General features: G+C 38.1%; 1 protein-coding gene across 8 annotated transcripts in view; it reads left to right on the forward strand.

The window, feature by feature from the left end:
- FGF14 (fibroblast growth factor 14) overlaps positions 1-25,326 on the forward strand; it is a 613,045-nt gene that overhangs the window by 409,504 nt on the left and 178,215 nt on the right. The gene's annotated exons all lie outside the window — the stretch shown is intronic.

Below are 25,326 nucleotides of genomic sequence, written 5' to 3' on the forward strand. Positions count from 1 at the left end.
TTCTTTTCCAAGATTTCTAGTTTTAGAAAGGCTTCTTGGGTTTCAATGCCAAAGACAGGCAGCAGAGGGCCCAGCAAATTTTACCTATCAGGAGACTTGCAGAAACAGAGGACAAACATTTGCTCCTCTTTTAAATTCCTCCTTAAAATGTGTGCTTGTATACGGTAAAAGCCGGAGGTGGGTTTTTGTTTTTGATTTTTGCTTTTGAAAGAAAAAAATATTAGGAGCATGAATAAAACAGTTTTATCATGTTGGTATAATTTTGGGAAATAAATAGCAATTTATCTTAATGATAAAAATCTTGCTTGGATAGTTAACAGGTACTGTAGAATTTCAGTATTTATTTGCTTCAAAATTGCATAGCTACAGCTAGAAGAGGAACCACAAGCCCTCAGTGAAAACTATATACATTAATGAAGAATGTTAAATTATATGAAAATGTTGCAGCCTTGTCCCTGTTCTCTCTCTTTTTGCTTTGTGATAAATCCCAGGGTTTTTTTTTAAAGAGTTTATTTATTTATTTAAAAGAGAGAGCACAAGCAGGGGCAGCAGGAGAGAGAGAAGCAGACTCCCTGATGAGCAGGAAGCCTGGACCCGACTGGAGATCATGACCTGAGCCTAAGGCAGACACAACCCACTGAGCCACCCAGGTGCCCTATAAATCCCCCTTTTGGGGATTTGAAGCTGTTAGTCTTTAGGCATCAGAACTAGGCAGGCTAATTATATCAATCTCTGCATGATTTTGCTGCTTTAAGTTCATGAGGCTATTCTTTCTTGACTCTTTGGGTCTCACTTGACTTGCGGGATCAAGCTTTGTCCTCCCCTACATCTTATTGGTGTCGCCCACTGGGAATATCATCTTCCTTGGAACTTTATGATTACCCTATTCTGTTTCCATTTTCTATCTTCCATATCTTCCTACAAGAACATTTTATTTGCAGCTTTTCCTAAGCATTTACTCATTCAACAAATATTTATTGAATTTTACTCTGTGCCAGGGCCTGGGACCAGAGCAATGAACAAAACCTGCTACGAGACCTCTGTTCTCATGGAGGGAGAAAAATCAGGAGTGCTTAAAGACAAAAATCAAAAGGAGCTATCACACTGAAAATAGATTTCTGCAGATAAAGTAAACAGGATGAGATCAAAAGAGTACAGATAGTTACTTAGATTGGATGGACTGGGAAGATCTCTCTCAGGAGGTGATATTGGAGTGAAGATCTGAATGATGGGAAAGGACAGGTTCCACCAAGTATTTCAGATACAAAAGAGCAATTTGTGCCGAAGCCTCAAGCTTTGCATGTTTAAAGAATAGAAAGTAGGCCACTCTCTCTCCCTGTACTGTTTTCCTTTTCACCTTGAAAGGACAGGTGAGCGCAGGGAATACTTTTGTCATTCATCTTCCACTGGAGGATCATGGCTCCATTGAATCTCTGTGCCTCCCCTCCTGTCTCCTTAACCACTGCTTCCCTACAGACTTCCAGAGGAAGAGATGACTTCCTCTTATCTTCCAGACACACTTTGAAACTAGCCCTTTGCACTTTATCTATATGATAGATGCAGTGAAAGCATGCTGCATTGCTGAATTTCTTGCTAGCCAACCCAAGGCATGGATAGATATTTATTGCCTAAAAAGACTTTGATCAAGATCATTCAACATAAGTCCTCTATTTTGCAGGTCCACAAAGGTTATGTGACTTGGACAAGACCATTTTGTCAATTTAAGGAGGAAAAGAACCCAGGAATTCTGCATCCTGCTCCAGAACTCTTTGACTTACCCATTCTGTCTGCTATAATATATCCCTTTGCCACATTCTATTTCTCTCCTCCCACCACCTTTCCCCCTGTTCTCTTGGATCTTGTGGATCTTTTGCTCTCTGACCCTTCCCTTCATATTATTTCCTTCCAAAGCATGCCCGTTCTTTGTTCTGCCTCCATTTGATAGGAACATTTAGACCTACAGGGTTTTTTTTTTCCTATAAGCTAGATGGAATAAGAACAGTAAGGCTACGCACACATCGAATCTTTCTCACGCTGAGACTATTTAAGCTGGAGAGTGCAGTCATACAAAACCAATTGGCATTTGCTGTCTGTGAATCAGAAATTAGGAAGAAGATGGAAGTCTGTGTCTCATTAGTGCATGGCAACAAGATTTTCACAAAGCTTTATTACTCAATATGCAACTCCATCTGCGACTAGTGCTGTATTCAAGGGTCTTATGTTAAGTCCCTGGGGCTTTCTGGGCCTAATTCTTAAGTTCTTCACTCAATCTTACTCAAGGTAGGAGTTGGGATTACAGTCAGGGATAATGTACAGAAAAAAAATGTGCTTTAGCTCTTGGGATCATGGGAAATCATACAAAAATAGAGGATGGACTGAGATTGTTTTGTAGGCTGGCTACAGCTTTCAGCCATTTCTAATGATCATTCCATGAATTTATATACTCGTGCTCTTAATAACATTAAAGCTATTGCCAACAGGGCTGGAGAAGCCCTGCCTCCAATACTTAGGGAAAAAGAGGCCAAGGGTAGAAAGTCTGTAAAATGCACGGGACTGTACTGAGCAATCATTTGTCTGGAATTACAAAGCATAACATCATAAAAATTAGAAATCAATGAAGAACCTGAAACTCATCAGACTTTATTCATTCATCAAACATTCAATGTTGAATGATGGCCTTACCAAGCTCTTCTGATGTTACAAACAAGCTAGCTCCATGGCATCTCAGCCTTGGCACTGTTGGCATTTTGGGTGGATAACTTGTTCTTGTGGAAGTACTCTACAATGCTCAGTAGCACTTCTGTCCTTTACCTTCTAGATGCTCACAGAACACATCACTTCCAGTTTTGACAATTAAAAATGTCTCCAGACTTTGCCAAATATGCCCCCAGGGGCAAACCTGTCCCAACAGAAAACCACTTCTCCGAGAAGAAGATCTTCAGTATTCTCAGAAAGATAATTCTTATTCATTATTGTGTCCTTTCTAATTCTAGAAAAGAACTTGAGGAAGCTTATGGGGAAAAATATAATTTGGCATATTTGTCAGTTTACTGACTGAAGATTAAATGAAATATTGAGAAATTGAGAGAGAGAAATCTAAGCTGAAGATAGCAATTATATTCAAAGAATGAATTTAACTTTGAGAATCCAAGGGGACACATTTAAAAGGAAAATAAGTTATATAATTTGTGTTGACTGATAAAAGGAAAATATATACTAATTTTATTTGAGTGAGGTTTTCTTTTCTGTCTGGATTATATCCAGAGAAACAGGCCATGATATTATTTTTAGTAAAAATTTTTATTAGGAACTAAATAAATGTTCTTCCTATGTTTTTATCTACTATCAACCCAAGAGATAAGAGCAGAAGGAATCATTGTAAACATTAATTTCATAAAGACATTCTTCACTAGATATTCATCATAACTAATTGTAACAATGCTTGATTAAGAAAAATAATTTCTGGTAAATACACTGTATGCCAATGAGTTTCATTATTCTGCATTCGGCAAAGAGCTGAAAGTGGTCTCTGGAAGGGGATGGTGCTTTATGTCCACAAACAGATTTTGTTTCCAAGACCAAACTGTGAAGTCACAAATGAAAACTTGATGAGTTGCCTATTCTTACAGCCATAGCAACAACAGTCAGTACGTTGCTAGCAGAACCTGTGAAAGGCCCAGCTTCAGGGGCCCCTTGTCTGAAAACCTGTGAAAAGCAATCACAGATCTAAGCTGTGCCATAAATATGAAGGCGGCCTTTCTTACTTTAGAGTTTTTCCTTTTCAAAGAAGAGTGAGTTTATTTTCAAATAGTATATTAGTTTGCTAGGGCTTCCATAGCACAGTGCCACTGACTGGGTGGCTAAAACCACAGGAAGTAATTATCTCACAGTTCTGAAAGCCAGGAGTCCAATATCAAGATGTTGGCTGGGTTGATTTCTTTTGAGGCTTCTCCCCTTGGCTTGCAGACAGCACCTTCCTGCTGTGTCCTCACATGGCCCTGCTTCTGCGTGTGCATTTACTGTCTCTCTTTGTGTTAAAATATCCAGTCAGATTGGATTAAGGCCCACACTAAGGGCCTTATTTCAATTTAATCACCACTGTAAAGGCCCTAGTTCCTATAACAGCCACATTCTGAGGTACTGGGGGTTAGGTCTTCAACATATGAATTTTAGAGGAACAGAAGTCAGGCTGTAACAAAGGGCTTGCATGTTAATATTATTTACATGAGAAGTTATTCTAATATATTCATTATCCCCAATTAATTCCATTAATCCATACAGAGAGATAGATTCAGAGAGAGAGAATTTTATCCACAGTGACGGTGGATTTAAAATATTTTCAAAGCACGTTATTCAGGGCTGAAGCAGGCTTTGGAGGTGCTGTGACAAATGTGACTGCCATCCTTTTTAGCGAAAGGAGTCCACAGGTATTTCACAGAGACATGAGTTGTATAAAACAGCTTTCCTTCTGCTGGTGTTCCAGGAACCCCCATCCCACTCCATTTATCTGAACTTTCTGAGCTGATATACTGTTCTATACTCTAGATAAAGAACATGCATTTGCAAACATCTCGTGGAGGGTAGATTGAGGCTTTGGAGCAACTGAGTCAGTCAGGGTTATGGGTGTATTCTCATTCATTCAATCATTTGTTTATTCTCCCAACAAATACTAGGGACAGTCTGCATGTACTAAGTATTGGGGAAACAGTGGTAAACAACATGACTCATTCTGCTCTGGAAAATAGGAGAAATAAGAGAAGAGATCTAAGCCCCCCAAGGATACATCTCTGGTGCTGATTTGGCATGGTAGCCCTAGGTTCTAGGTCCCCTGTAGTAGACATTAATCCATCCCATGGTTTCCACAGTTAAAATGCTCCTGAGATGCCAACATTTTGCTATCCACAGTTGTCTGCCTCCCATATTTAGAAGGATGATGTGGGTGATTGATGTTCCTGACTTGGGTTCTGGAAACTGTGGTGACTGTATTGTCACTGTGTCAGGGAATGGATATGGCCTGAAGCATGGCCTTAAGGACCCTGGGGGCAAGTGGCAGGATTAGTGCATTCCTTAAAACTCAACTCTTCTCAGTAATCACTACTGGAAGTATCCTAAACAAATATACTGTGAAGTTCTTTTCATTCCTTTGCCACACAAATGCCCATAACCTTCCTGGTTTGGGCATTACAAAGCAGTTTTGATCTGGTCTCAGAAAACTACAGATGCTGTGACCTTGCAGCATACTTGCTCCCTCATCTAGGAAACGGAAGAGAGACTTTCTTTTTAAGGTTATCTCAAGGATTAAAAGAGATGATCTGTATTAAGAGTCTGCTAATGTCTTCACTTGGCACTTAATCAATATTAGGTTATGCAGGTTATTTGAAACCATGGAAAGACCCTTTCAACCACTACCATCTAGCCCTCAAAACTTCCTTCATTGACTACCAATATTTTACTCTTGAGAGATTATACACACTATTTAAAATCTCTTATTAAAAATTAAAACATCTTGGGGTACCTGGGTGACTCTGCCCATTAAAGTGTCCAACTTGGCTCAGGTCATGATATCAGGGTTGTGAGATGGAGCTGGTATAAGCTCTGCACTAGATATGGAGCCTCCTTGGGATTCTCTCTCCCTCTGCCCATAACCACCTCCCAAGTGCACTCTCTTTCTCTTTCTCTCAAAATTAAAAAAAAAAAAAAAAAAAAAAAGGAATTAAAGTGTCTTAGCTGAGCAGGGAAAGGAAATACATTGAATGAATTCCCAGATTAACTGACCACAAAAACTATTTGGCAACTAAAAAGCCCTGGGGGGAAAGAGGGACAATTTGTTGGCAGACATCTGTGTGCATTTTGGATTTTGCATATGTATGTGCATGCTGGAGTTGAGGTTGGGGGAAGTTTGGGTATGAAGACCAAGAAGCATCCAGTAGGATGTGAGTGGTCAACTTTACCTGGTCAGTAGGCACTCAGCAATGGGTGTCAGGGGACCCAGGGACTGCTGGATGTAGCCCTGAAGGGGTTGAAAGGAGGATATTTGTTTTTTATCAACTCAGTCACAATTTGCCTATCCCAATTATGAAAAGTGATGAGCTTTCTGTTATCATTTAAACTTCAGCAGGAAATGTTTTATTAAAATGTATTCTTCATAGTTGCCTTTTCTTTTCCTTTCTTTTCTTCTCTTTGATATCAACTTACTGTACCTACAGTTCTATAATGTGCTTTTGTAGCTTTGTGAGTCTAAAACAAAAGCCAGATCTGAGCTTTCTTTGTGACAGTTTAGACATGGAATTACCCAGCCACAGGAGAGTCTGTGGCAGGGGGACATTACATCCTCCCAATCTCCACCCGCAGTCAGAAGACCTGTAATGTAGATAATGGTGTAGAATATGGAGTTACTTGGACTTCCAGAAAATCTCCAGGTGCTGTAATTGTGCTCAAAGCTACCAGCTCATTTGAATGAGTGATTTGTTGTTTTTGTTTTCTTCTAATAATACTTTATTGCAATATAACATACACAAAGTAAAATGCAAATATTTTAGGTGAACAGATCAATGAATTTTGGTAAATGCATACATCCCTATAAGCATTACCCAAATTAAAAGAGAAAATATTTCCAACAACCCAGAAAGTTTCCCTGCCCCTTTCCAGCCAATCCCACTGCAGACAGACTCTGATGTCTAAAATTATCAGATTCCACTTTCTCAATGGAGTCACAATTGTACTTGTTTCTATCTACTTTCTTTAACTTCTCAACATGTTTTTTGATGTTTATTCTGTAATTGCTTGTCGTGGTGACTTTTTTTTTTTCTAAAGATTTTATTTATTTATTTGACAGAGAGCACAAGCAGGGAGAGTAGCAGAGAGAGAGGGAGAAGCAGGCTCCCCATGGAGCAGGGAGCCCAATGCGGTCCTTGATCCCAGGACCCTGGGATCATGACCTGAGCCAAAAGCAGATGCTTAACCGACTGAGCCACCCAGGTGCCTGGTATTTTTTTTTTTTAATGTACTAAAATGTATGACTATACCACAGTTTGTTTTCTATTTTTTAATTGTTGGACACTTGTGTTGTTTCCTTCTGTTGTATTTTGAAGAACACAAAATGGATGGATAGATTGAAGAATTAGAGTAAAAAAAAAAAAAAAGATTATTTTAAGAAAGGAAAACACAAAAAAACAAAACAAGTGACCAAAAACAAGACTTAAGGTTGTCACTATGGCTAGTTAGATGGTCCTTTCTTACCCTTGGATTTTAACATCCACTTCACCAAATTTGACCTCAGAAACATCTGATTGGAGTTTTATCGTCTCTCTAAATTTGTCTCTTATGCTAAACACTGAGGCAAAAAATGTCTTGGCCTAGAATTTTGGAGCCTGCTTCTTGCCCTAAAAGTTCTTCCCAAGTGCTTTATCTTTTTAAATGTAATTTCCTGTAGCTTTAAAAAACAAAACAAATACAACAACAACAAAAAAGGAGAGAGCAAAAGTGAAGTGGGTAAAGACAATTGATTGACAACTTTATTTATTAAAAAAAAAATCAAGAGTGCCTCCATGGCACAGTCAGTTAAGTGGCCGACTCTGGTTTCAGCTCAGGTCATGATCTCAGGGCTGTGAGATCGAGGCCCATGCACATTCTACACTGAGCGCAGTCTGTGGGAGGGTTTTCTCTCTCTCTCTTCCCCTCCACTTCCCTGTCAAACAAAGACATCTTTTAAAAATATAAAATAAAACCAAAATCCACTTCATTTTAGACAGATTGCTGGTAGCTTAATTCAGCTCGGCCACTAGATACGTGAGACCCAAGAACCAGTTTGAGAACTGTCCCCATGAAATTCTGTATGACATTTTCTATTTTACATTATGATTTCCTTTTTAAAAGTGGTAAAGAGAGCAGCATGCACCTTTGCAGTGGGTTCAAAATAAGTGTCAGACTGTCTTCCATTAAAGGACTTTGTTTTCCATATGCTAACAAAAATTACAGAGCAAGGCTACAGGTCAGCACATGAAAGAAATATTTTCAAAACGCCTTTGAAAAAAAATGTACCCTAAATGATAATGGAATGTTCTGATCATTTACATAATATTTTAGTATTTAAAATTGATCTCAGAGAGCTTTTAGATATGGTTTTTATGCTTCGGGGCCACCCATCCCCAGAGGTTATTTTGATGAATTTTCTATGTTATTCTCATGGGCAGCAGCCGTGGAGCTCTATTGCACTAAAATTATAAACAAATTTATAATATGAAGTGATATGAAGAATACTGAGGATGCAGTGGGAAGGTTCAGGATGGGCCAACCATCTCCTCCAGTCATTGGACACAGTGATGGGTGCAGACCCACTGCAGATTACCCTGCTCAACTCTGTAGTATACAGTTCTGATCTGAGGGTTTACCATGGCCATCAGCACCCTGTCCAGCTTATCCAGAGGAAAGAAACCTTTCAAAATTATGCAACAGTCAGTCACTGAATCGCTTCTGGGGCCAAGCATGACTCTAGGCTCTGGGGGTACATTGTATGAGCAGTGAACAAAACAGAGAAGACTTAGGGAAGCTGAGACTCTCTCTCATCTTTCAAACATGATGGAGGAGGAGAGAGGTTGGCATCCACTTCAATGTTTTTAAGAAAATTAAGATATATACAGCCTCCTTTTGAGGTCTTGGTGTTTGCAACTAAAGAGAACATCAAAATGTGTATTTTGAAGTGCCAAGGACAGTGAGTATACACTACTATGTCCCTGAAAGGCCTAGAGAAACAATAGGTCTTAAGACTTGGAATGGAGATAGCAGTAAGTATAGGATATAAGGACTTAGGAAGCCAAGCCCAGGAAAGAAGAGAAGACAAGAGTGAAAGGCTTTATTTGAACTCTAGAGACAAGTGGGAAACCACCTGTCACCTTAGTGGTAGTTTTCATGGGTGGGTCAATGTCATTTAAATGGTCGTACTGAAACTAGAGGGATAGCAATACAGGTGGCTTGCATTGTGATAAAGTACTTACAGACTGTCATGTGGGAGAGGGAACAGTATTTCGTTCCAGTGGGCAATACAGAATTGGACTTTGGGCCCAATCCTGAGAAGAGCATTCTAAAATTCAGGGCATCTGAAAACAGAGAGGTGGCTCTTGAGCCGTTGGGTCATAAGTCATTAGAGAGTTCAAATGGAAATCACGACCTCTTGAGGGGATCGTGAGAACGAAATAGGACTAGATGATTGTAAGACCTCTTCTTAGGAAATTCTGAGCAGAAGAGTAAATGGGAATTTAACAAACTAGTCTCTGGAACTCTCTGTGGAAGCAGTTAGTTTTATTTTCCTTCACAGACTCAGAGTGTTTAACAGTATTTATCTATGTGTCTGTGTGTCTCTGTGTGTGAATCTAAACCAAATGAACAAGGACTGTCACGGTATTAAATAATTTACTTTTGTGAAGAAAATAAAATTGAACTGTTGACACCAACTAGCCAGAAAAGTTGATGGAAAGTTTGCAAGTGACCACATTCCTCTCAGGTAAAATTAAAGGAATCTATGTGATTGTATAACCACACAGAGGGCATCATGAGATGCAAGTGTCCTGGTGACAGAGATTATTTCTGTGTTTATTGGTGTAACATTAATAGTGGAATATGAGGACATGAGTGTGCTATAAATAAAGTCAGGTCTATTTATCCAGGAGCCAAGGTATGGCCATAAAGAGAGCAGTGTTTTATTGCAGGAAATTAAACTTACTCTTTATGACACCAGATCTTGTAAATACTCTCAACCCATAAATTATATTACTCATATCCTAAAAAGCCATATTGAAGGCTGTCTTAAAGATGGCCACCTTGATTTTTCAAGGAAAGATAGGGTTTTTTTCTTGTTTTTTTTTATTTGTTTATTTAGGATGATCTTATTGGAACAGTAATATTTGACATCTCTGCAAGCAGGTAGGGAAAGGGAAAAAAATTGATGTTTAAGAATTCTAAATGCAAGGTTTTAGATACCATATAAATAGAAAAATAGAAGACACCCTCACATTAAAAGGAGGAACAGGATTATCTGAAACTTTAAAGAAAGAATAATCTGATCAGCTGATGGATATCCACAGCTAGCTCCTCAGCTAAACATGACTTTCTTCTTTATGTATGTGTTGTCCTCCTACTTTTTCCAAATCAACATCTCTGTTTTAAAAAGGCAACCTTTTATGATTATGAAGGTAGCACCTGCTCCCTTGAAAAATTAGGCAGGAATGTATAAAGAATAAAAATAAATAAATAGCTCTACCCCAAACACACTGATAAACCTGTTTATATTTCATTCTATTTTTATGCATGTACACAATGTGCTGAATGACATATCACACATGTATCCTAAGTTGTGTACATTTTAACTGCCTCTCAGATTAACAGAAAAATATGAAGAAAACTCAGTGTAAGAAGAGTGAAATTACACGAAAATACCCAGGTGAATCTGTGGCTCCTATCACAAGCCTATATGGAAAAGCGTTTCTCTGTGGCTTATTCTATAATACTTATTTGCTCAGCTGGTTCTACAGCTGATGCAAATTTCTCCCAATGACACGTGACTTCTAATATGGTCACCAGCTGAGACCCTTTTTAACCCTTCTCCCAACACGGATTGGGTACTTGAAGTGCACACAACTGTTGCACCTGTCTTCACACATTAAGCTGTCTTAACTTGAGGTTTCTCTCATTTGACATCTTTCTCTGGAATACCATGCCCTCCCCTCCATCTCTGATGAATACCTCCCATTTTTTAAGACTCATCTTTTATTTTTTTTTATTTTTTTTATTTTTTTAAGACTCATCTTTTAAAACTCAGTATTACTGTTTTCAGAATATCCTTTCGGGCCCACACTGGTAGAAATGACTTTTCTTTCCACTCTTCTTACACGAACTTAACACACAGCATCTGTAACACTGGGTCCCACAGACATATGCTGCCAACTTCCACTATACTCTGAGCTGCTTGAGAGTGGACTCCCTTTTTACCACTGTCTGAATACCGGGTCAAGCATAGTGATGGAGGATTAGTACGCAGACGATTTTGTTAATAGGGGAATTGATGAATGGCTGCATGAATGTAGGTTGATTATCTAAATAAAGATATATACCTTTATAAAAATTATCTTTTTATGAATATATTAACCAACAGGAGCTTATTTTGCAAATGTCAAATATAATACAGTTAACCCTTGCACAACGTGGGTTTGAACTGCACAGGTCCACTTATAGGTGGATTTTTTGATAAATACAGTAAATAATTATAAATGTATTTTTTCTCTTTTATTATTTCCCTAATATTTTCTTTTCTCTGGCTTATTTTTTATTTTATATAGTCTATAATACATATGGCAAAGTATGTGTTAATCGATTGCTATGTTATTGATAAGGCTTCCAGCCAACAGTAGGCCGGCCATTAGTAGTTAAGTTTGAGGAGAGTTGAAAGTTATACACACACACAAAATGTTTATGTCAAAAGTTATTTCGATTGTATGGCACCCCAAATCCTAAGTTGTTCAAGGGTCAACTGTAATTCATAGACAGCTCAGGATATTTAAGAATCATATATGTACCTGGACAGAAAAAATATAATGGGCTGTTGCTTAGCAAGAAGCAAGAGAGGCCAGTTGTGTTCTAGAAGTGCTATGGAGACAGCTTGATGGGCACTTTTCTCCAGTGAAGCCAAGCTCTTGGAAGAATTAGCAAGGTGCAAAGGAGAAGCCCTTGCACACAACATCAAGAAGTGTAGAGTCCAGGCCTGGAGCTGCTTCCAGTTAGCTTATTAAATAACTCATTATTTAATTTAGTAAATTAATCTGCTTGGGCCTGAGTGTATTGCTTATTAGTAAAATGTGGTTATTAAATTAGATCATCACTGAAGTTACTCCTTATTCTAACTTTTAAAGGTGGGAAATAAGGATGTAATATAACAGATTAAGATTTCAGTTCAAATCCATAATTGATTAGAACTGAGATATAAGATATGATTCTGAGGCACAAATAGTGATTTTCCCTGTTTGTTGAGATTAGCAAAAATTAAGGGAGCCTTGGTCCCTTGGTCTTCTTTTAGTGCTTCATGAATAAGAGTAGCTTCCTTTAGAGAAGGTTATTTCTAAAAAGTTTCCGTGTTATGTGGCATGAGACAATGAGAATGGGGGAATGGGACCAAAAGTCTACAATGCAAGGCAATCCCTTTCTTATTCTCTTCCTCCCTTTGACTATCACTGATGGAGTACCTGTTGTGTGCAGACATGTGCAAGGCTCTGAACTCAGGAGCTCTGCAGTGGGAAGGTTGGGAGTGCTTGGGGAGCCAGGAGATCATCCCTGGGGTTTGAGAAGCTAGGAGCTATAGGCAGTAACTTTTTTCTTCTATTGAAGTATAGTTGACACACAATGTTACATTAGTTTAGTTTCCAGTGTACAGCAACATGATTTGACGAGTCTATATGTTATACTCTGCTCACCACAAGTGTAGCTACCATCTGTCCACCAGACAACATTATTACGGTACCATTGACCATACTCCCTTTGCTGTAGCTTTTATCCCTATGACCAGTGGGCATGAATTTACTGAGCAAAGGTCAAGTGCCCCTTCAAAAGGCATGTCAAGGGGCACTTTACAGTCATGAAGCTACATCAAATGTCAGAGAACTAGGACACCTGGTTTATTTCTGCCAAAGCAAACCTGAAAAGTAGAAAGTAGCATTTGAGTATCTGCTCTGATTCTTGCAGCTGGGCACCATAATCCAAACATTAAATATGTTAAATTGCGGTCTCCTGTTTGTAGTCCAAAAATGTCTGGCATAAACTAATCTGTGACTTGTCCTGATGGATAAAATCTCTTGAGAGGACCTCTAAGCCTATTTTATGGAGAGATGTACGTGAGCCTGTGAGTATGGCCAGAGCTGTCTTCTCCTCAGCCCAGCCAACTGCAGAAAAATAATTCTGTTTGGACAGTTTATCCCTGCCCATCAGGGAGAGATCCATTTACTGGTATGTCTAAGTGTTTCCAATTATGTGTAAAGGTATGACACCTGCAAGGTAGAATAGCTACTGTTTTTGACTCACAGCTAAAGGTTTCTTGCAACTGTTGTGTATTTCATCTCTGGGAACCAGTTTCAAAGCTCAGAGGGACTCACAGGAAGGTAAAGCAAGTGACAACATAGGGGAAAACGGTTGAAGGAGTAAACAAAGAGAAATTTAGAGACTAGGGCCCTAAAATTTTGTTTAAAAATCTCCACAATGTTTTCCTGAAATTATTCTTTTTTTTCTGAGATTCCTCTTCCTCTGTCTACATCAAGTTCAGGCAAATATTTGATTCCTTTAAAAACCTTTGACTTGAAGGATACCTTTCATTTGTAGTCAGTGTCAAATCTACAGTTAAGGAGCTAGTCTAAATTTCTGAAAGGAAACAGCAATTATCTACCACCCCTACAGCTACATAAAAATGAAAATGGAATGGGGAAAAAAGACTTTCAGAATCTATTTCCTTCACTTGGTGATAGCCTTAAGCTCCAAATCTCATCCTGTACATCACTCATCTGGCCTTAGTTTTATTCAGCTCGATTCCATGGCCTTAAATCTCATGAAAGGCATGATATAAACTCAAGAAATTAAATTTTTCATGGATTTATGTGGGACTCAGAAAATGTATCCTCATGACCCACAAGGGAGCACAGTGGTTCTGTTTCCATAAATGCAGAGAACTGCTGTACATTCTTTTCCTGAGAGATACAATAATTAAAGTCATAAGAAATTCAGAATGCCTGTGGTATCAGAGGGGTCCAGCCAATAATAAAACATCATTCTGAGCAAGGAGTAAAGCAACAAAGATAAGCAGATAGTAGTTAGAAATTCAATCAAGCAAATAGCTGATATTTAAATATATAGATAGATAGATATTTAATATATAAATATCCAAACATATTTGTATATGTTTGTAGGAAGCAGAACTATAATTTAAAAACTGTCGTTCTGGAGTATTTATTTTGTCCATAGTAGTTGGGTTGGATGGGTGACTGTCAAATACTAGGCAGGGCTCTATTTCCATGTTCTGTAGATATAGGAAAGGTTTGGTACACTGAATAATAGTCCCCCAAAGATATCTAAATCCTAATTCATGCAACCGGTGGCTCTGTTAATTTACATAATAAAAGAGACTTTGCAAATGTGGTTAAAGATTTGAGATAGAAGTTATTCCAGGTTATCTGGGTGGGCCCACTGTAATCTTCATAAGAGGGAGGCAAGAGGATCAGAATCAACAGCAGGGGATGTGACAAGAAGCAAGAGGGTGGAATGATGCAAGGAAGGTAGTGTGAACCATGGAATGGAATTGGCCCCTAGAAGATAAAAAAGCCAGTGTTCAGACTCTTTCCCTGGAGCTCCCAGGAGGAACCAGCTCTGTAACCCTCTTGACTTAAACCCAGTGAGACTCGTAAAATGATTTTTTTTTAAAGTGGAAAAAATACAACAACAAGTTTTAATGATAGGATTAGAATTGGTTTTTATTTATCATTTATTTTTATATTGCAATTATTTGTCAATGAACATGTGTAGCTTTTATAGTCAGAAGGCCTAACACTGGGTGTTATGTGCTCATTCTTTTTTTTTTTTTTTCCTCCTTCTACACTTGTGGTTCTTATTTTTGCTTTGGACGGAGATCTCTAAGAATTGGATAAACACTGTGAGTCAATGTGCATAAATGTCCACCTGCACACCATCATTTTCCCTTTAGTATAATTTCAGGGGAATCACACATGATCCAAAACCCATCCATGAAACTTCTGGGAGTCCTTGAATCCCATATGAGTCCATCTTCTAGACTTGGTGCTGTGACAACTGGTTACACTAAATAGCTGAGTGCTAGGTGGTGGACATAGAGTGGTAGAAAAAGCAGGAGCTTAAGATCTGACTCCTCCACTCCCTAGCAGTGTAACATTTAACATTTTGGGGGCTTAATTTTCTTTTCTGTTAAATGAGGATCAGGACACTCCAAAAATGCTAAAGCTCTTCAAGCACAGCTCCCTTGGCACTGCCAACAACAACAACAAAAATGCTAAAGCTCTTCACTGACTATTAAACACATATTATTTAGGTGTTTTATAAAATGAGAGAGACATACTCTTAGTTTATATGTAAAGAATTATGACTAAAATCTATACTCTAGTGTATTCCTAATTTCCACTTAACCATTTTCAAGAAAAATTCAAAAGTAAATTTAGAGAGGTATTACACATTCTTTTTTTTTTTAAAGATTTTATTTATTTATTCATGATAGACAGAGAGAGAGAGAGAGAGAGAGAGAGAGGCAGAGACACACACAGGAGGAGGGAGAAGCAGGCTCCATGCCGGGAGCCTGACGCAGGACTCAATCCCGGGACTCCAGGATCGCACTCTGGGCCAAAGGCAGGCGAACCACTGAGCCTCCCAGGGATCCCCGGTATTACACATTCTTAAGGTGGTAACAAAAATAGTTTTCTAAAGTCTTGAATTTAGAAAGTTTGCAAGTCGCTTTCCTTTGGAGATCACTAATGGTTTACTATTACTTTAGCCATACATAGTGAGGAATTTAGTTATGTGTTTTGGCACATATGCACATGTGTGTATCTGTGTATGTATACATGTGTGTGCAGACACACGTGTTTATATATATGTTTAACCTATATATGCCAAACAGAAAGAACATAATCAGTCTAGAGCAATTAATCACTGTGAAACTGGCCATGCTAGTAATCATTGAATAGATATTGTTTACCATGTATAAAATATGTAACATTATATATTATGTGCACACAGAATCTTTGCATTGAGATTATAAATGAATGTTTGTATCTCAATTTTTTGGAGATTGACTAGTATTTTTTCTGTTAAGATATTTGTCTTTAAAAAAAAACAATGAACAGATACATCATTAAAATTAGTGTAATTATCATCTCTCACTGCCGATTTAGAGTAAGGAAAGATACATCAATATTCATAGCTCTGAAATGAATGCTATGCACATTTGGGGTTTATTTTAATACAGAAGGCTGGAAGCCACTGAGAATATTTTTTCCAATGTATTATTCAGATTAAAAAAATGCACTAGATTTGTAAAGTTAAGCCATCTGCTAGTATCAATCTGGTATTGCTTCTATAGGAAAAAATTTTCACAAGTTTTTGGTACCAATAGTTTTCACTTTTTCTTTATTGAATCAAAATATTAAGTAACAATAAAATTCCTTCCAGATTTTTTTAATAGATGGAAATCTGTTGCCTACTAGAAATAAGTGTATCCAGCAAAATACATCTCCAAGATTGTTGTAACAGTTATACAATCACTTATTTCTTGAAAATTTATTTTAAAATGCTTTACCATTCACTTAGATTATCCCTTGAATCTAAAATAAAGGTCAATAAAACTATCATGGAAAAAATATGATTTTGAACTTATACGTAATGAATAGATATTCAATCTTAATTAACTAGCTGAAAATGTGTCCCAAATGCATCTTAACATTACTTTTTGATGTTCTTCCAAGTGAGTAAAAAAGGAAAAGGGACATCAGTATTGACTACATTACCAGTTATCTTATACATTTTCAAATGGAACCCTTTATCCAGGAAAAAAAAGGAGGAAAACATAAATGCCAATGTATTCTTTTTAACCCCACTTCCGCTCATCTCAAATTAGTTTACAGTAATTTATTTGTGAGAAAATGTTGGATCTTCATATTTTATCCTTAATTTAGGAGATATTTAAAATGTTCAAAATGATTGATTCACAAAGGAAACCATGTTACAAAATGGAGTGAGTCATTCACTGTATACAGATAATCAAAAAAGTAACTAGCAAGTGTTTGGGGAATATTTTTTTCCATCCTGTATATCCCTTCAATTCAAACACACTGGGAAACAAAGAAACTACACAAAGAGCAACAACAATGAAACCAAAGACATTTTAGGCTGCAAGTGCTCTGTAGCACTTAAAATCTTTTTTAACCAGAAGATGTGTTATGTCTAAGTAAAATATAGAGTACAACAGGTTATAAAAGTACAACTCCCATTTATAGCCTTATGTAGTGCAATTGTACCATATTTCATTGATTATAAAATGCAAATATACTATATGTATAAACATCTTTGAAATTGGTGTACATTTTTAATCTATGTCATGACATAGTTTAGTAAAGTTTCTTTTGTTATCATATGTAAAATAATAATGCATCCTAAAATCAATGGTTTTGTAGGTTTGATGAATTTGGTTAAGTTGAAATAATCACTGTGGCAATGGCAGAAATGAAAGAAAAACAGGAAATTTGTTACTTTGTGAAAATAGCATCTAAAGTAGACGTCAAGATCATAAAAATATATACCTTGGACCTTTTTTGTTAATTTAAAGTTGAAACAAACACAAAAATTAGGTACTTTTTTTTTTTTTAGTAAACCATAAAAATCTTATCAACTTGAAACATAAGCAGTCTACACAACAAAATCACCTACAGCACAGCAAAAACTCAGAAGTCAAGGGAGAAGAAAGCATCTTTGATAATGAAATTAACACGAATAAGGCTGTTTGTGTGCATTCCTCCAGTAGAATTCATTTACTTTATAGATACTTCTGGCAAATATGTCCATCAGTGTTTCCAATTTACAATAGATTAGATGTATCATGTTTTAAGAAGTGCACATTGTCAGTTGGCAATGTGAAAGTGAAGAAGAAAATAGGGTATGAGGGGATGAGTCACAAAGAACAATAGCATATTCTTTATGGCTGAATAATATTCCATCATATATATGTATATATATAACACATCTTTTTTATCCATTCCTCTATGGATGGACACTTGGGTTACTTTCATATCTTGGCTATTGTAAATAACGCTGAAATAAGCAGAAGGGTGAATATTCCATTTTGAATTAGTGTTTGTAATTTGCAACAACATGGTTGGAGCTAGAGTATATTATGCTAAGTAAAATAAATCAGAGAAAGACAAATACCATATGATTTCACTCAATATCTGGAATTTAAGAAACAAAATAAAGAAAAAAGAGAGACAAATAAATAACCCCAGATTCTTAAATCTAGAGAACAAACTGGTGGTTGCCAGAGGTGGGTGGGGTAGTGGGTGAAATAGGTGAAGGGGATTAAGAGTAGACTTGTGATGAGCACTGAGTAATATACAGACTTATTGAATCACTATATTATACATCTGAAATACTGTTAATTATACTGGAATTTAAAAAAGATAATGGAAGAGTTCTCACCGATGCCAATAGAATCAGTCTCACGTCTTTCAGTAAGGCCCACAGGTATCCCTGTTGGAATTCAGACTTCAAACTACATGTCATCATAGATTAAGGCTAAATCATCAAGCAAAGGCTAAAATACCCTCTTAATATCCCATTTATGGGGTTGAAATTATATGTAATCCAAATAGAATTTCAGGTGCCTTGGTGCTTAAAGAAATCAGGCATCATGGGTTAATTCGTCCTTGACAGAATGGGCTAAGCATGATTTTCTGTTCCTTTTATTTGGTAATAACTATCTGTCTGTGTATCCAACTTCTTTATTCTTTTAATAAACAAATATTTGTTAAGTGCCTACTCTGGTAACATTTTAAGCACTGGGTAATGTGGCAATAGACAAAAGAAACCAAATATGTTCTCTCATATATTCAAAGTAGCAAGACAGTCCAGATAAATAAGGAAGCATACAGAATTTGTAAAAGTTATAAGTGCTATGTAGAACCACAAAGCAGGGAAGGAAGAAGGAATGGACTATGTTTAGGGGTTGCAACTGTAGATAGATTTGTAAGATAAGATCTCATGTGAGAAGGTAATATATGAGTGAAGAATTGAAAGGTTAAAGAGTCAGATGGAAGAACAAATATGAAATACTTCCTACAGGATAGGAACATGATAGGTGGTTTCAGGAACTGCAACTGGTGAATGAAGAAAAAGAAGTAAAAAGTACAAATGAAAGCAGATGTGGATACAAATCCTAAAGGACACTGTAGGCACCATAAGGTCTTTAGTTTCTATTGAAGGTTAAGATTTTGAACAGGGGTGTGATGAAATCTTATTTATATTTTCAACACTTCGGCCACAGTGTTAAGGGCATATCAAAGAAGAGAAAGAGTGGATCCCAGGGGACCAGTTAGGTTGTTTTTATAATAGTCCAAAAGATGATGATGGTAGGTAGTAGTGGAAATAGCGATAGGATAAGAGAAGTGATAATATTTTGGATATAGTTTGAAGATAGGCTGAGAAGTTACATATGGGATATGAAAGAAAGAAACGGGATTAGTATGATGCTAAACGTTTTGACCTGTGGAACAAGAAGAATGGAGTTGTCATTCCATGGGTAGCAAAGATTGGAGAAGAACAAGTTTGAGAAGGAGGAATAAGAGTTTAATTTTGGCCATGTTAAGCATGAAATGCCTGTGAGACATCTTCATAAAGGTGGAATAGATGAAGAACAGAGTGATGAATAGTTATTACCAATAGTTACTTAGGTTGAGTTTCCAATGTGACAAGCACTGCTTTAAGTGTTTTTACATAATGTTATCATGTAATTCTTTTTTTAAATAATAAATTTATTTTTTATTGGTGTTCAATTTGCCAACATGCAGAATAACATCCAGTGCTTATCCCATCAAGTACCCCCCTCAGTGCCCATCACCCATTCACCCCCACCCCTGCCCTCCTCCCCTTCCACCACCCCCAGTTCGCTTCCCAGCATTAGGAGTCTTCATGTTCTGTCTCCCTTTCTGACATTTCCCACCCATTTCTTCTCCCTTCCCTTCTATTCCCTTTCACTATTATTTATATTCCCCAAATGAATTAGACCATATAATGTTTGTCCTTCTCCGATTGACTTATTTCACTCAGCATGATACCCTCCAGTTCCATCCACGTCAAAGCAAATGTTGGGTATTTGTCATTTCTAATGGCTGAGGAATATTCCATTGTATACATAGACCACATCTTCTTTATCCATTCGTCTTTCGATGGACACCGAGGCTCCTTCTACAGTTTGGCTATTGTGGACATTGCTGCTATAAACATCGGGGTGCAGGTGTCCCGGCATTTCATTGCATCTGTATCTTTGGGGTAAATCCCCAGCAGTGCAATTGCTGGGTCGTAGGGCAGGTCTATTTTTAACTCTTTGAGGAACCTCCATACAGTTTTCCAGAGTGGCTGCACCAGCTCACATTCCCACCAACAGTGTAAGAGGGTTCCCTTTTCTCCGCATCCTCTCCAACACTTGTGGTTTCCTGTCTTGTTAATTTTCCCCATTCTCACTGGTGTGAGGTGGTATCTCATTGTGGTTTTTTTTTTTTTTTTCATTGTGGTTTTGATTTGTATTTCCCTGATGGCAAGTGATGCGGAGCATTTTCTCATGTGCTTGTTGGCCATGTCTATGTCTTCCTCTGTGAGATTTCTGTTCGTGTCTTTTGCCCATTTCATGATTGGATTGTTTGTTTCTTTGATGTTGAGTTTAATAAGTTCTTTATAGATCTTGGAAACTAGCCCTTTATCTGATATGTCATTTGCAAATATCTTCTCCCATTCTGTAGGTTGTCTTTTAGTTTTGTTGACTGTATCCTTTGCTGTGCAAAAGCTTCTTATCTTGATGAAGTCCCAATAGTTCATTTTTGCTTTTGTTTCTTTTGCCTTCATAGATGTATCTTGCAAGAAGTTCCTCTGGCCGAGTTCAAAAAGGGTGTTGCCTGTGTTCTCCTCTAGGATTTTGATGGAATCTTGTCTCACATTTAGATCTTTCATCCATTTTGAGTTTATCTTTGTGTATGGTGCAAGAGAGTGGTCTAGTTTCATTCTTCTGCATGTGGATGTCCAATTTTCCCAGCGCCATTTATTGAAGACACTGTCTTTCTTCCAGTGGATAGTCTTTCCTTCTTTATCAAATATTAGTTGACCATAGAGTTGAGGGTCCACTTCTGGGTTCTCTATTCTGTTCCATTGATCTATGTGTCTGTTTTTGTGCCAGTACCACACTGTCTTGATGATCACAGCTTTGTAGTACAACCTGAAATCTGGCATTGTGATGCCCCCAGCTATGGTTTTTTTTTTTTTTTTAATTCCCCTGGCTATTCGGATCTTTTTTGATTCCACACAAATCTTAAAATAATTTGTTCTAACTCTCTGAATAAAGTCCATGGTATTTTGATAGGGATTGCATTAAATGTGTAAATTGCCCTGGGTAACATTGACATTTTCACAATATTAATTCTGCCAATCCATGAGCATGGAATATTTTTCCATCTCTTTGTGTCTTCCTCAATTTCTTTCACAAAGGTTCTATAGTTTTTAGGGTATAGATCCTTTACCTCCTTGGTTAGGTTTATTCCTAGGTATCTTATGGTTTTGGGTGCAATTGTAAATGGGATTGACTCCTTAATTTCTCTTTCTTCAGTCTCATTGTTAGTGTATAGAAATGCCACTGATTTCTGGGCATTGATTTTGTATCCTGCCACACTGCCAAATTGCTGTTTATCATGTAATTCTAATAATTTTATTGTATTATTATGACAAAAATGGGAAGTGACACTTAGGCTTAAATGAATTGCTCAACGACAGACAGTCAAGCCTATGTTAGCCTTACTCCAATTGTGGTTTTAGCAACTGTTTTATATTGTATTCCAGGCAGAGGGAACAATGTATGCAAAGTAGAGATGTGAAGGGGAGCATGGGATCATCAGGAGAACTGCAATCACAGGGAAGATATTTGAATAATTACCTTCCAAGAATGAATTCTTTATGATTCTTTATAGTTTTGGAATTATTTTCTTAAAGACACATTCTCTATGAGGGAGGGAAATGATTTTATTATCAGTGTTCAGTGGGTAGGAAATAGCTTTACAAGGCCAAGTTCACAAATTTAGTCAATTATAAACTAAGGTTTGAATTCAGACTTCGGTCTCCAAAATTAAGAAAAAGAAATATTTTTTTAGATTACTGAATACCTTAAATCTTACCTTAAATCCATTTAGGACATAAAAAAATACACGAGAATACATATATTTTGATATTGAAAAAAACATGGAAACTGGAAAAGAATTTACAAGATAGGAACAAGTGATCTGGAAAATAATAATAATTGTAGTATTAACAGCTGTCATTTTTCAGCACTTAGGAGGTGCCAGACACTGTACGAGGATCTTTACATTCATTTAGTAAATTTGACCTCACAAGAGTTGAAAGGATATTCTCTTATTTCAATTTTAAAGATGAGGAAATTGAGGTTGAGAGAGACTAAGGCAACTTACGGGCACTCATTCTACGGCCAGGTAGTAGCAGAGTTAAGAAACCAACCAACACTGTAAAATCAGAGTTCAGGAGCCACTCTACCTAGGCAGTACTCTATTGTTTGTTTTTACAAAGTCAAAGGTGAAATTAATAACTCTGGGCGGGTGGGGGGGGGTTCTCATAAGTGAGGAATTATTTTCTGAATTACAGCAAGGTATGGATTTGCATTCACCCGCCCTGAACAAGAGAATACAAATTGCACCCTACTTTTGCACACACTTTTATCACAGCTTAAAACAGCAGATGGCTCTCTTGCGTTTTCTTTCGCTTACCTCCTCGATCCGTAAACAACTAAACAGCGTTTTGGGAAGGTAAAAGGAAAACACAGGCATCAAGCTAAAGGACCTTGATTATCCCAATGCTGCCTCCACTCCAACGGCCCTTAAAATAGGAAATCACATAAAATAGGAAGGACTGCTTAAGGCTTGTCAAATTCGCAGTCTGAATAGACGCCTTGAGTCTAGGACTCCGCGGTTCCCCGCGCTGCGCCAGGGGTCGGAATGTATCAGGAAAGAAAGAGTATTTCTCTTTATCAAAGAGCTGAAAGGCTTGATGCTAAGAGGAGCGTTATTAATGTTAGTGGAAGCTGTGAGGATTAATTTCCTTTCCACCTTGGGGGAAAAAAAAAAAAAAAGGTGGAAAGGTGCTTTTAAGGGAGGGGAGTATCAGAGACTCGCAGCCAGCGCTCCACAGTCGGGGGAGCTTGATTTTTGCCGGGAGAGCTACCTCTGGGGAGGATCCCTGTCCTCGGTCCTGAACCTCAGCCTGATCTGGAGGGTACTGAACAATGATGGAAGGGGTCTGAAGGAGCCAAAAAACCCGACCTCCCATTTATCCCATCTGAGGCATTGGGGAAAAGATTGCACTGTAAGAAAAAATGTCTGGAAAGAAAATAATGAACACAGCTATAATAATATGCTTAATCTCAATCTGTTCAAATTAATACAGTAGACACATGTGTCATAGGATAAAAAAAACCTTTCAAGGCTAACTAGGTTATGTTGATTGGGGTAGTTGTACTAGATTTAAGAGGTCACTATCCTTAACGTTTGGCTTTTTGAGAAACTCACTACCAGCTTTTGATAAATGTGTTTTAATTATAAAGTCATTTGGAAATTCGAATCTATAAAGTCTGAAATGTCCAAATGTCCTCTCTTCAATAATGGAAGGTAGCAGTGGCTACTCTTCTGTTCATTGTGATTTGTTTCAGTGAGTTTTTAAAAAGACACAATTAAACAGCCATCCCTACAAAATGGGCTTTCATTTTTTAGCAGGAGCATGGAAACATAACCTAAATACATGCTTAGTAAAAAATATAAGAACAAAGACATTAAAAAAGAAAAGAAAGTGGTAGAAATAGAGCAAAAATAGTTAACACACCCCTTTTCCTCACTTTTACCATATCATTGGTTACTAGGGATTACAAATTTCTGGCAAAATTAGTTCTGCTTATTTCTTTTAATAATTGTGATTATTTTGTATGTATGATAACACAGCAAGGTGTGGAAAATAAGCTTACAGAGTATGTTCTTAAATGTCAAGTAAAATATATGTCATCCTAAAGCCAGTGGTAATTGCACTGGACCCAAATCTACACACTTTCTTTAAATATTCTTCCACAAAGAAAACTTGCTAGTAAATATGGAGTAAAGGCAATGACTTGCAGATGAGAAGTTATTTATTTACATGGAGAGACTGTGGATAAGTTCTATAGAGTACAAGGTGTCTAGCCTCCCTGTAATCAGCCGTGGGCTGAGCTTTTCCCACTTGCTGGGTTGCAAGTCTTTGTTTGTAGTACTTAACTGACTATTCCTGAGACAAAAGTGAAAGTGTGTCTTGGTTCAGAACTGTTCCCAGGACTGGCTTGCAGAGTGTGCCTCTTCTCTTGTCTTTCCAGCTCTAAAGCAGTCACCAGAGAAGTGATTGTTAAAAGTCTCTTGATTACCAAATGAATCTTCTTTCCTTCATCCTGCACACCGGATTGGGAGAAGCCTAGTTTTTGCGATTCTTTTCTTTACCTTCCTGTAATGATAAGCCAGACAGCTTCAAGGGAAGAGGAAAAGGTATAAAACCATAGGAGCAAAATCTACACTTGGTTCTGTCACTCGGAGTGTATCCTAGAAACCGCAGATCTGTATTCATCCAAGCATGAAGTGTTTCTCTCTCTACCTTCTTTCCTAGGGTGCCCTCCCCTTGCTCCCTTCCTCTTGGACCTTTATATTTTCAGTTATCCAAGACAGAACACTGCCAGGGCACAGACAGGAAGTCAAGGGGAGGAGGCAGCAGCTGTTGTATTTGAATTTCAGACACAGTTCATATGGCTTTGCTCCCTGACAGAGCTTCTCTACCCAGGGACGCCAAAGACAGCTCAGATTGGAAGGTCCCTCAGTCTGGCTGCTTTTTGTTGTCCCTGGAATACTGTGACACCCTCTGTGACACCCTCCCCGCCCTTAATATCTCTGCGGCGACTTCTTCAGTATTCAGTTGGGCAGTTATCCTATCCAGCTGCTACAGCCACTGGCATCTCCTCCTCCAAGGGCCAGAGAGCAAATTTGGGGGCGGTGTCTTTCCATACATGCAGCCTTAGCATAGCTTCTCACCTTCCCCTCCTCTCTCCTTTTTTTGCTCGGTGTAATGGTTTCCAAATGACAAGAGGGAGAGTCCGCAAGTTTGGGTGGACCCGGTAAGGAGTGCAGGCGCCTCCCTCCTCGGGACACACTCTCCTCCCTCCCTCCTCCTCCTCCTCCTCCTCCCGCTTCCCGGGGTGGAGGGGCTTTGGCGCTGAAGGGATTAGCAGGGAGGGCGGAAACCACCTCGCCCTCCAACCGCAGCCGAGAGTTTCTGGGGACCGGGAGACTCGTTAGGATTCCGAAGCCCTGGCCAAGCCGCGGAAGCCTCGGAAACCTGCGACTTTCATCCGAGAAAAGGCGCTCCGATATTGCTTCAACCCCACCTGCTTTGGCTCAGCCTCTTAGCACCCCACCCCCTGGAATCCATTTTAGCTTTCTTGCTTTTTTTTAA

This window comes from Canis lupus, chromosome 17, assembly GCF_048164855.1.
Source record: "Canis lupus baileyi chromosome 17, mCanLup2.hap1, whole genome shotgun sequence".
Classification (NCBI taxonomy): domain Eukaryota; kingdom Metazoa; phylum Chordata; class Mammalia; order Carnivora; family Canidae; genus Canis; species Canis lupus.